The sequence below is a fragment of the Homalodisca vitripennis genome, chromosome 1 (assembly GCF_021130785.1).
Source record: "Homalodisca vitripennis isolate AUS2020 chromosome 1, UT_GWSS_2.1, whole genome shotgun sequence".
Lineage (NCBI taxonomy): Eukaryota > Metazoa > Arthropoda > Insecta > Hemiptera > Cicadellidae > Homalodisca > Homalodisca vitripennis.
The window spans coordinates 32,296,327-32,309,624 of record NC_060207.1 but is presented as its reverse complement, the minus strand read 5'-3'; the positions used below and the strand labels follow the sequence as shown (position 1 = coordinate 32,309,624).

Genomic DNA, 13,298 nt, shown 5'->3' with positions numbered 1-13,298 from the left:
AATGTAACCCATTTTATTACGTAAGCATTAATTCCTTGACTTTTGTAGAACATGGTTTTCATTACAAACAACTTTTATTGATTTATGGAAATGGTTTCATGGTTTGACTAAGGTATCGTTTTTTTAGATTTTTGTTCCCAAGCACAAATTAGAAGGAAATTTGAGAATGCCTGGTCTCACCAGCACCTATCAGCTGTTAGATTGATATTTTTTTTTTATGTATTTGTCATTACGGTAGCGCTTCTATTCTCAATCTTTAGAGTAATATAGAAGGGACCATAATTGATGTTTCCTCGTGATGCTGCTGCAGAGGCACCTGTAGGTTACTGTCGGCACCCCGATGTGGTCGTGGTACGGTATTGGGGGACCAGAGGAAACTGCGTGCGATAGGAGAGCGGCAGAGTGCAGTGATGTGCAAACCGAGGGCTTTTGTGCTAGAACAAAACCCCGTTTCCGCTGCCACCTCTGCTGGCGCTGCCCCGCCGCACAGAGTCCGGGACTTGCGCGCCACCCGGCCGTCCAGTCTGGTCACCTACTCACATCACACTCCACCCTCTGTCAGCTGACTGTCGGTGAGTAGCGGCCTTCATTGTTGGCTACTCCTTCTAATTGTTGTAGACCCTGTGTTGATTGTGGCATACAATGCCGCTTAGAACTTTGATTATATCTTAATCTGATAATTGCATACATTTTAGTTAGGTAAATCGAACTATATTATAAACCTATCAACTTTATAAACTGTTTTATTTAAATAACACAGTGGAGCTAATAAAAATACAAAATCAATATAAATAAATAAAACTAACTGGTCAATTAAACCTGTCTAGTAATAAATTTTGAATGTTATTAGTTTTGGTTTGGATAATAATTGATCAAATTATAACTCAACCCAATGATACAATTTGAATGAGTATATTGCATTGTAAATTTAAAGTGTTTGTATGGTAAAATTCTTAATACGAGGGAAACCCAGGTAATAAAAGTAATAAATAATTTTCTAAGTTATTGGTACAATGCGTTTATTTTAGAAGTAAAAAATATTTTACATCCGTGTATCATGTAGCCTACAATATTTATCTTACATTAGAAATTATCTTTAAATTTAATAATGTAGGTATTGGTAAGAAACTTCATACTTATACAGTTTTATTGTTAATCTGTATTAAACTTAATAATTATTAAGTATAATATATCTTATTACTTATATTTAAAACTTTTGATATTCAGATTGAAATTTCATTATATCAGTTACATTCGGTATTTTCTTGTCGATAATTGTCTTTATATGATTTTCGTTATAAACAAAGGCTTCACTTAAAAATATAATACATGAATCATGCAAGTCAGTACACGTTCATATCTTCTGGTTACGTTAAAAAAGTCATTTAGGAACAATTTTTGCATTTTGAAACTAAATTAGAGAATGTTCAGACACCACAGAGATGAGTTATATAATAAGTTACAACTTATGTTTTAATTAGTTTTCCAACCGATTTTATGCCAATAACATGTCTATAGTGAAATAATATATAATTCATTACACCGTCAAAGAATAACCTTAAAAACAGTAAACACAATTCATTGTATTGAATTTTATCTACTCAAAATATCAGCACTTTTAATTAGGTTAGTAATAGAATTCGACGAGTAGGCTATAGGCTAATATTGAAGTGCTTGTAATGAAACGTAACCAAATAGACTGTAGTTACAGCCTGAGTTACAATAAACCCAATTATTATAATTATGTGTCTACGTCATACATTAGAGTATCGACCGGCAGATCCGACGTTGAAATGTTAAACATTGATCGAAACTATTGATGTCTAGCTAAATAAGTTTTTAATTAATTTAGTCTTAAAATCACATAACTTAATATTTATATCTCATAATTTTATTTTGCTTATATTATAGTACTGGCATGTATTGATATAAGAATAATTTTATACCAAATCCAAAAATCAGAACACTAACTGCTGCTCCGTATACTGTAAATGTACAAGTTCTTAAAATACGGGTCTTGTGATTGGCTCAACACTATACAACACAATATGTAACTAATGTAGATACAACACCTAAGAAACTTACAGTCCTTTCTTTGTGCTGTGAGCACCTTGAACTAAGAAAAGTTTTAGAAACTTATCCGCGTTGGACATATTAATTGCAAGAACAAATTAAGAGTATTTTATCTATTTTTCAGTCCATAAAAATATTATTAGAGCAAGTTAATTTTGAATCTCCTGTTTTAAAAAGTTTTAGTTTGTGAATGTTGAGTTTAGCTCCAGTCCACCTTGCTGCTAGTAGCCTACAGCGACTATCACAGACTTGACTCCTGGAATCTGACGTTATGTTCGTTGGATTCCAAAAGATATTCGGCGATGAAGAAGTTGAAAATAAACTCTGTACATAGTTTCGACATCAGACACACACACACGCGCGCGCGCGCACACGCACACGCACGCACACAAATTATAGTGTAATCTAAGTGAAAAGGTATTGTTATTATCTCATCAGGTGTACAATTGAATGTGCAAATTCAGACGAAAATGACTTCAGATTGCAGAAATCAAGTCTGTGACAGTCAGATTCCAGACGCTGCACTATGAGGAATGTGTACTCAACATTCACATTTAATGAACCCATCCCACCATAGCTACGTTATGTGTAAGGTTTAGGTTGTTTAAATTTCTTGAAAACTGAGCTAGCACTAAACAGTTTGAATTCAGGGCTCCAAACAATTTAATACAAATTCGCATTGATCATATTTAATATTCCAAGAGCAAATTTCCATTGTAGTGTAAGCAGACAATTCTTGAAAACAATGGATACATTTCTCCTAAAAATGAAATCGATCTCAGCCAGATCGCTGGTTTTGGTTGAGTTCGAATTAGGAATGTATCAACGGGTTATAAATATAAAACAGTATTTTTTTCTCAGATCATGTTGTTTTTGTCTTTACACACCAACTTAATGCCAACTGCCGACAGACGCGAAAATAAATGTTAAATCAGCGTTAACTATATACATCGTACATAAAAAGACGACTTTAAGTGTGCGTATTTAGTTGTTTTACGGCGGTAATTACGAATATTACATATGTGTCTGAATTGAATATTATCAAGCTAGAAACAGTATATTCGTATTTATTTCGATACCCTCTCATTCGATATCCACCAAAACTAGAATGGCTGACGGATTTCTTACGAAAAAGTCCTCAATTGATTACAAAAAAACTAATTTGTGTGCTTATACAGTGTAGATTGGTACTCAGCCCTGGACTATAGTGTGATAGTTCAAACTTAATGGGGTTGTTAGGAATTTCCTAACCTACTTCAACTAATTAGTCAGAGTATCAAAATTGGTAGACGCCTTAATAATTTTTCTACTTTATTTATTAAATTTATCACTTAGCATCAAATTGATCAAACCGTATCATTATTTATCAGCTGTCATTATTCTTGATCGAAATTAATCCAAGTTAAATAGGTTTCTTCAAACTTTGATAATTTGAAAATTTTGTTAGTGAATAGGAGTCGTTAGTTAACTAACCTCTCGATGCAAATATATACAATACAGGTACTAATTACACGATACAGGTATAATAATAGTCATAACGTAACTATGGTGGGAAGGGTAAATTCAATGTGGATGTTGAGTTTAGCTCAAAAACATACAAGTTTCCTCTTCTCTCTCTCTCTCTTTGTTTTTCATCTCTTCTGACATAAATGACGCAAGGAGTCAAGTCTGTGACAGCGTCAGATTCCAGACGCTGCACTAAGAGGAAGGTGAACTGAACATTCACAAATATACATCTGAAATATAATGTATATAATATTTAACATAAACCTCTAAAACATGAAAGGTGCGGATGTGGTAACAGAAATACAAATTTTAAGTACTTATAGTACTTATATCCTCTACCATCCCAAATCATATTTTGAGTTACTTGGGGCTACACGAAACAAGTACTCTAGTATCGACAAATGGGGAAAGTCTACAATGTAGGCCCAATTTAAGTAGCACCTACTTCCCACGCCAAACTTGGCCGGCACCCTCAGGATCGATCACAGCACTGCCCGAACAGTTGAGGAGGGTGTTAATATTTTATCGACGAGCGTGTTTATCTCATCACCTAGGTACTTACGTGAATGGCTGATCGTCACGATACTTGGCCGTGATTCATTGTGTTCTTTGTTTTCTTCTCAAGTAACGTGCAAGTATAACATATACTAAAATAACAAAAGTACGAGAAGATCTGATGAAGCAGTTTCTATAGTCTTGATCTAAGGAGTCTTTTAATAGAAGTAACCTCTAGTCAAAAGGTATTGTATAATAAAAAAACTGTTTAAACCAGTTTTAATATTTTCAAAATTCGGCCATTTAATTTTTTATATAAAATATCTAAAAACACTGTTTTTATCACAATTTTAAAAAAAAATCAAAGAACCTTTAAAATAACTTTTACTTTCCAAGGATACCTCATTTGTAAAAATTTGTTGAGAAGTAAATATTGTATGGAAGGTTTCGTATTACAGATTCAAACTAAACGGCCCATAATTTGTCAAGATTTGAACAGCTCTGATTTAAATCAGCTGTTACTGTAATTAAAATGCGATAATAAAACTGACTATTACAATTTTATTTCTTTTTTTAAAAAAGGAGAGGCCGATCCCCTTTTAAGCCTTATTCTGTCCGTCCTCATAGGCCACTGTCTGTGCGAGGATCTTATCAAACAGAATAAGGGGGAGATTCGATACAGTACAAGTTGATGGTACTGATAAAAAGTGCAGCGGTCACAGAGAGGATTTGAACCTGCACTATCTCTAACTCAGACTCAAAGTCTAACGACTTAGACCGCTCGGCCATCGGCAATCCCTAGCGACCACATAGTTAACAACAAACTAATAATGTAAATATAACCAAATAGGTAATACGAAACCTTCCAAAAAATAGTTATTTATCAACCGATTTTTACAAATAAGGTATCCTTAGAAAGGAAAAGTTATTTAAACTTTTTTGTGTCTTTTAAAATTATTAAATAATGGTTAATTAAATATTTTATAAAACAAAATCTAAATGACGACCATTTTGAAAATATTAAAACTTATTTAGAAATATTTTTATGATATAATAGTAACTTCTGACATGGACCCGTTTACCAAGTTTTGTAACAATCGTAAATATAACAATAAACATATTTTTGTAAGTAAAAAACAAAATGGCGTATAGTCCTTAGTGCGGAAATTGAAAAAAAACTATTTATTTTTAACTTTGAGTCAGACATACAATCTGAAAATGCATAGCCAGCCCAACCTGTTTGTTACACCCTGTGTGTAACAAATAATTATTCATGATAATTTAGTGTGTATTCGTTGGGATCTCTTGAATGACCATTCAAACCCCTTCCAAAACCAAACGATAAAGTGAATAAGATAACATCTGAAAAAATGTTATCATCAGATTCTCCCTCGTACATTATTGTGTAAACAGCGTATCACATATTCAATTTCATGAAATGTATGTTACAATAGTTTTTATATTTTTTATGTCATGCCTTTAAATTAAACCTTTTACTCTACTGAATGATTACACGCACAAAGATTTATTTAATTGATCAGTTAATTTTCTGAGTACTTATGTAAATTCAAAGCTGATTGTAACGCATATACAAAATCGAATAATAACTTCATGAAATAAATTTTTAGGTTGTTAATAATATGAATTATAACATTTACCTTGGTGAATAACAGTATTCTTATTTAACAAATTAAGATCTTTGGGTCATACATTTTGGTCACAATACTATGGAAAAATAATAGTGTCTAAACTTATTGTATTTATACATATATTTTTTTATAACAATAATTTTAAAGTTGTCTATCAATCAAAGTACTCATACAATGAATTTCTAAGGCGGGAATCTAGCGAACACAGCGGTCTGGTTTCCGCCTGTGAAGCAGATAGAGTCACTCAGTTATAAACTAGCTTATTGAAAATATGTATTTGTCCTGCGCAATGTTTGCTGTGAAATCATTAAATTACAACATATTACTAGTATACTTGGTCAAAATATATTATGTGCCCGCAACTTATGTTTGAAGAATCATAAAGAATGCATCCTTGGTTTTCATTGCTATTTCAGTAATTTTAGATCTGACACAAATGTTGAGTTTTAGATGGCAATGAACGAAAAACTTCCCTCGAGGAAGAGCTCATCACGTAATAGAATAAAACTCTAAATAATTTAGTCAGAAATGTCTGAGAGCTATCTAATATTATAATTTCATCTACACAGATGTATTCTATAAAATATAGATTAGAGTTCTATAAAAGTTAGGTAAACCCGGCTGGTCAGTTCTTAGTTCGTTATCTTTATAGCGATAAGAGACGATAAGATACGCGTATTCACTTACAATACACCTTAATACTGATTCTTAGTACTCATTATTAATGTAGATTATTGTAGGAAATTGTTTTAGAATTAAGTAGGTCCTTTACAGAAGTTAAAGAGCTGCAGGCACATAACAGATTTTGGCAGTTTACTTTTTTTAATTTTAATGGTACATTAGGTAAAAATAGTAATTGTGTATTTTATCGTAGATAACCCTGAATATTTTTAGCATTAAAATTGAGATTTGGTATGTGTTTTCTCTGTTATTTGGATAATGTAATGGCATATACTTTTTTAGATAAATATTGCTTATTGCTATTTTCATTGTTTATATTATAAAACTAGTTACGCTGTTGATTTATAAAGTAATACAGCCTTTAAAATGTGGTAGCTTAAAGTAAAATCAATAAAACTGTCCAATATTTAGGTATATTTCCATCTTAAAACGTAATTGACTTGGAAATTTCCGAGCACTGAAAGTCTCTGGTCCCGAATTATGCAAGATACCTACTACTGGCTTAAGGATCACCAAGTTACTATTTTACCCCCTCCACATAGTATCTTCAATACTCACATCACAGGAACCACTTGCACTCTAGTAGCTTTTAGGACGATTGAATACTGAGTTCCTATTACTCCGGTCTGTAGGACACGATGATCTCAAAGTTGCACTCTAGTAGCTTTTAGGACGATTGAATACTGAGTTCCTATTACTCCGGTCTGTAGGACACAATGATCTCAAAGTATATGGCATTTGCACTTCCCATTGAGTTAGATACGTCGTGACCTTTAAAATAAGACTAGCAGTGAGCTCAAATCATCGAGAACTTTTAAACTTTTGGTTCCTTACAAAGCCATTTTCGCAGAAGGTTATTATGTACTTTTTGGTGGGGAAAACTGAGAAAATAATTCAGGCATACTTCCTAAAGTAATAAAGTTTTATCAATCACGCCAAGCTTCATATAAACAGCCAGTAATAACTCATTGTTTGACTTTCTGACACAAAATTAAGGCACCAAAAACTGGAATTTAGAAAGATTGGCTCTTTGTACAGAGTGTTATCAAATCTGCCACTTGTTAAATAAGTTTGTTTTATCCTGAAGTGTTTTATACTATTGTAATATTACTTATGAAAGTTTTGGAGATCTCGAACACTATTTGTGAAAAAATAAATCGTTAAATTGTGTTTTTGCAATCTTAGAAAGCTCTACTTCTTTTGGAGCATATTACATAACTTTTCGTAGAATTACAATGACAAAGCTTAAAATGACAAATCTATTCCCAAATATAGTCCTTTATCTCTTAATTGGTTGTCAGCTTGTTGCGTGTCTACTTACGTTTGTTTCTAATGACCCAAAAGAAAAATGTAGAGCTGTTCGGCGAACGTGAAGTCTGGTTGAAACCAATAAACCTCGATATCAAACGCTCGCCAAATAATAATTATTCTTAAGTGCAGCGTGCATTGTTGGGCTGTGGCTCCATTTTGATGGAACTATTGCGCACTATTGTTCAAGCTGGCCTCACAAACATTCTTCTATGAGGTAACATCGCATAACACTGTAACTGAAGGAAATGGACATTTTGTGGTGAAACTAATTAAATTACTTTTCTTGTTATCCAGCAGTTATTTTTATCAACAACTCTATTAAGGTTAAAATGCTCATCGCTCATTATGAGATTCTTGAGAAAAAAATATTTTTCTTGATGACAAATCTGAAATCGGAATGTGATTCTGAACATTATAAATTTTCTACCGGTTGAGTGTATATGAAAACGAAGTAAAAAATGTTTGCAATTCCTTGTAAACTAGATCCAATTTATTTCCAAATGTTTGGATTGTCACCGATGCTGTTTTGAACTTCATATGTATTTTAAGGAGTTCGAATTGAACCTAAAGGGAAAGACAAAATGGATTTCTTTTGGAGGTGGCAGATTCTTGACAACAGTTCGTTGCCGAAAACGTGCCGTCAAGCGATTAATCGTATCGAGATTGATCGGTTAATGAGACGCTCTTCGAACGTTAAAATTTAAAAATTTAGCTCTACAGGTAAGAATCACTGAAGTTAGATTTTCAATAAACCTACAAAGTTCTACTAGTCATATTATAAATATGTTTTGTGTGTTTGATTTATCCATAGTAAATTTCCGTAGCATCCATATATGCAACGGAACAAAAACAATCATTGAACAAAAATTACTATACTTGTAAATCCATGTGTGACTTATTTGCCCGGTTAAATTAATACATTTTCTTCCAGAATTATAAAAAATCTTCTTAATTTAAAAGAGTTTAAGTTTTTTGTCACCAGGACCAATCATGCAAAATAATCTCAATATTTCTGGAAGAAAACTTAAATAAAAAACATCCATGGATAACAAATTAAATCATGTAGATTTGTCTGAATATGAATGTAAGTTCAATAAAATCTCGCCATATATCAAAAAGAGATCTTGTTCTTATTAAAACCACAAAATATATTCTCTCACCGCTCAGCAATTAAAAACATTTCTAACTTTTTGTAGGAAATGTATAGTACGTTTTATGTTATTATGAAATTTAAAAAATGTCTTCATGAATTAAAACTAGTCATTCGCCTCTGAAAATCTCCAAAATTCCTTGCGTTCTTCCAAATATTGAGGTTAAAAGAAGAATTTTTTAAATGCTCATATTTTTCAAAAATAGTGGTGCTAAAACGAAATGGGTTCTTTTACAATCTCTGCGACTTAGAGGAAACATGTCTCTCAAAAACATCTCTTGCTCTCAAAAACCAAAAGGGTTTGTTTTAACAGTCAAAGTTTGTGTCAATCTCTTCAAACTCCGTTAATAAAGATCTGGTTTAGTAATTAACAGTCGGTTCCATCCACGATAATGCATAGTTCAGGGCCTATTTTTAATTGTACTATCCAACAAATACAGAACAAAAATATGTATTATTCTTAGAATATCACATCACCTCCGCCATACTGCGAGTGTTTATCAGCTGTGATGATGTAATTTTTTATCACGCGATCAAAAATAAAATGTAGGCCTATATTACTTAGTACGATTAGGTAGTCTCGTAAGCAGATAATAGAAACTACCGATTTAAGCAATCTATAAAATAAAAAATAGATTTAAAAAACTGTAATTTCATAATATTTATACCGCTTGGATCCCATAACGAGATGTTAAAACGTTGTTTAACGTACAATAAAATACTGTTATTTTATTGTTTAGTTTTAAATTTGACGTAGGAGATTCTGAACTGCTCTAGATTTTGAACATTTTATTGATGGAACAGTCTCTTAGCATTTTAGTGGTCTCATTCTGTAAGAGATGTAGCCTTCGGCACGTTTTATTTCTTTTGTTATGTTGATACATATAGTTAACAGGGTTCAACATGAAAGGTTTATCGATCCCTAGGCTTAAGTAGTTGAAAACATTACATGCAAAGTGTCTTCTATTCCAGCATGAATGTTTTACTCCCTTGGACTGGTGTTAGTAGGCCAGACAGTAATATTTTATGGATCCGGCTTTAACAGAACGTTTTATTGTTTTTTCTATTGGTGTTACAAAACACAAAGTACAGTCGTGTGTAAATGAGAACATTACAAGGATTCTATTGTTGATTTTGCATGAATACATTTACTAAGGAACATTTACTGTTTTGCGAACACTATTTGTTGAAAATCGTTGGACGTCCAGTCACAGTTTCTTCAATAATGTTTATATCAATATTTAGTGGTAAAATAAAGGTAATTTTTAACGGTTTTTTTTATCCATTAAAGACAAAGCGCATGGACCTGTTCTACCAAATGTGTAATGATACAACACATATCCCCCTTTCACAGATGATTTGAGGCATGTAACACGTAAATTATATGAAATTTGCCAGAACTGCCAGAAATGGCTGAAAACTACTACTAGTCTTAAGTCATAACTATTACTTAAAACTAAACTCTGCTTTACTGTAGTACATTTTTGTCCTATTAGATACGTCGCACTAAGGAAGCACACATTAAATGGTTCTAGAAAACTTTATTGTATAAGGTATTTGAGTGGATATTATTATTATATATATATATATATATATATATATATTAAAATTTAATTAACCGTTTGGTTCTGAGCTAATGAACGTGATAGCTATTGTTAGAAATAATTTGTAACTAAAACTGACGCAATTCCACAGAATAGACATGTCCTATATACTATAAAAAAAGTTATGTAGATCATTATATGTGTATTGCTCCTAGTATATTTCTTGAATTTTGTTCTCGTGATACGCATATAATCAGTCATTGACACGATCACTCCAGAGCTTTCATATAGGCCTACTGATTTTATTGAGTAACCCATGATTTGACGTTGTGCCGTTTGGGAATGAAAGTGTTGAAAAAATAAGAAACTTATAAAACATGTATACTACACATATTGTTTTTACATTTATAGATCGCAAACCCCTTAGGCTAAATACTAAAAAAAATATTATTTAATACAATTTTTTATTTTTATTTTTCTACTTTCAACATCGTAATATAATAAATGACCTGAAAAGGTATTATTCAAAGTAATAATGATCAGTTTTCCTTGAGGGAAAGTTTTAATTCAGTTCTTTTTAGCGAATGTGAATAAACCTTGTATAAGCTAAGCCCGTTTATCTCAGAACACAAATGGAACACAATAATTTGTTTCAGTAATGAGAAAGTTTTTAAAGCAGATTATGTGGTTGCTGAAGTTTGCATCCTGTTGTTTATTTTAATAATTTTACATACTAAAGATGCTATACTTCATGAAAAATAATAATAATCTCTCAACTTCCATCGAGATAAATTCAAATTGAACAAAATTACCTTTAATACATTGATAAAATGTAAGACGTTTTCTGGAAATTATGCAAATCACATTTCCTGTGGAAATCGCAATGATTCAACCGATTAAGTTTAAACTGCGTTAATTGCAGTAATGCAGGCGCATTATTTTTCCAAGCCAGTAAAAAGTAGCTTGTAAGACTCAATAAAGTCCCAAGTGTGCAATAACTCTGGCCTATTTCCAGCGGCTGATTGTCGACGTGCGTGAGATAAGGAGGAGGAGGTCTATAATCAGCGATGACCAGACTGTCCGGCCGCGGTCGATAGCCACAAGTATAAGGAAGGGAGTACTCAGTACTCGTACACTCAGCCACAGTCGAGGCTCTGAGCACGCAATTGTAGCCAAGGGGACCGCTGACCTACTCTACTAACTTGTCACATTTCCTGATCTGCCCGATAATACCTGAGTCAGCCAACTTTAACGATACAGAGGGTTGCAGTTGTTGCTAGGGTTGGAAATTACCTACACGGTTCGTTTTCTTCGTGGATAGGCGAGGAAATTCCAAGTTTCTTGCCCTTTATGAGATGGCAGTACTGCTGGCTAAATTGATTTTTACCCAATAACATGATGACTGATATAAAATTGTTTGAGTGGGTTAGATATTGAGAACGAACGACGATCCTGAAAGTGGTGGTCCATATTGATTTTTCCATAAGAAGATTGTTTGCGGCATTATGGATAGTTGAGGATTCCGTAAATTCCTAAGTATCAAATGAGTTTATTGATGGTTATGTTGATTTTTCTCACATCCGAAGACTGGTATGCCACATTTACAGGCATAAGGAATAATTGACAGGCGAGTAATATATAAGTTATTGATGTCTTTTAAGAAGTTATATTAATCGCCATACTGAATTTGTCTCATAATAAGACTGCTATACTATGTTTTGCTGATTAGACATCATGGATAGTGAACTGATAGTTACAGTGAATTTTCTCACATACGAAAACTGGTAAGCCACATTTACAAGGATAAGGTTTCGTTGATAGGCGAGGAAGCTATAAGCTATTGATGTCTTAAGAGGAAATAAATTAGGGCCATTTATAAGAAGATTCCTTACCATTTTTAATGAATTAGGCGTCATGGATAGGCGAGGATGCCACAAGTTCTTTTTTTCTTTAGCCACCACTGACTGCTACATTGATTTTAGTAATTCAAGAAGAACTCCATTCTGTGTATATAATCAACCTAGTTGCTCTATTTTGGTTTTAAAGTTCCGTTTTCTAGTATGATTTTGTACACATTGAATTGTTGTTATTTTTTTTGACATTAGTATGAAAGACATTAAAAGTGTTGTAGTATTTTTTAAAGGGATGGATTACGAAATAAATACTTTCTTGTGTTCTCCAGGAAATCCCCCAAAACAGTTGAATGAGTCGAATAGCCTACCTGTATTTTTAATAACAAATCTTTAAAATCACATAATTCCATGACCATAAAAAGGAATATAAGGGCCTTTAAAAAGATCTAACACTATTTTTATGAAACATAACTTTGGATCGTACAGTTGGAATATTAAAAGGCAAAGTATTTTTTGATACAATATTCTCATGATCAATACAGCAGGCTAGCTGATTTCAACGCTAAAGAAGGGGTAACTTAAATCTCCTTAAGTAAAGCTCCTTAAGGATGTTATACCATTATATTTAAATATTCCTCCAAATATCATCTTCGCAGCAGCCATTCAAGTATTGCCCTGAGTGTATTTGATAGGCTTTGTAGCATTTCATGAAATTTATCATCTGGCTTGTATTCAGATCTGTCCCATTTTTCAGACTTGTATTGTACATCTATGAACAATCAACACTATTAAACCCATAAAAAATATTCAGAATAATTTTGGAAAATTGTATACCAGCAAAACTAAACATTCAATAATGTTGCCATTACAGATATTAATTCGCAAATTCTGTTAATATTCCAAGACCATTCTTATTTATCTTTTTAACAGTAAATACAATACTCAATTGTTAACTACAGTAGTACTAATTGGATTGGTCGTAATGAAATATTTCATAAACATGTAAATTCACTGGCTCACAATATTAACACCGGCC

The 13,298-nt window shown here is 32.5% G+C and overlaps 1 protein-coding gene across 1 annotated transcript in view; it reads left to right on the top strand.

Moving 5' to 3' along the window:
• The first annotated feature begins 438 nt into the window (after positions 1–438).
• The window catches only part of LOC124359484, a 67,217-nt gene continuing 54,357 nt past the window's right edge, over positions 439–13,298 (top strand). Inside the window, exon 1 of the mRNA XM_046812249.1 lies at positions 439–572. The gene's annotated coding sequence lies outside the window, so the exon portion shown is untranslated. The remainder of the gene's footprint in view (positions 573–13,298) is intronic.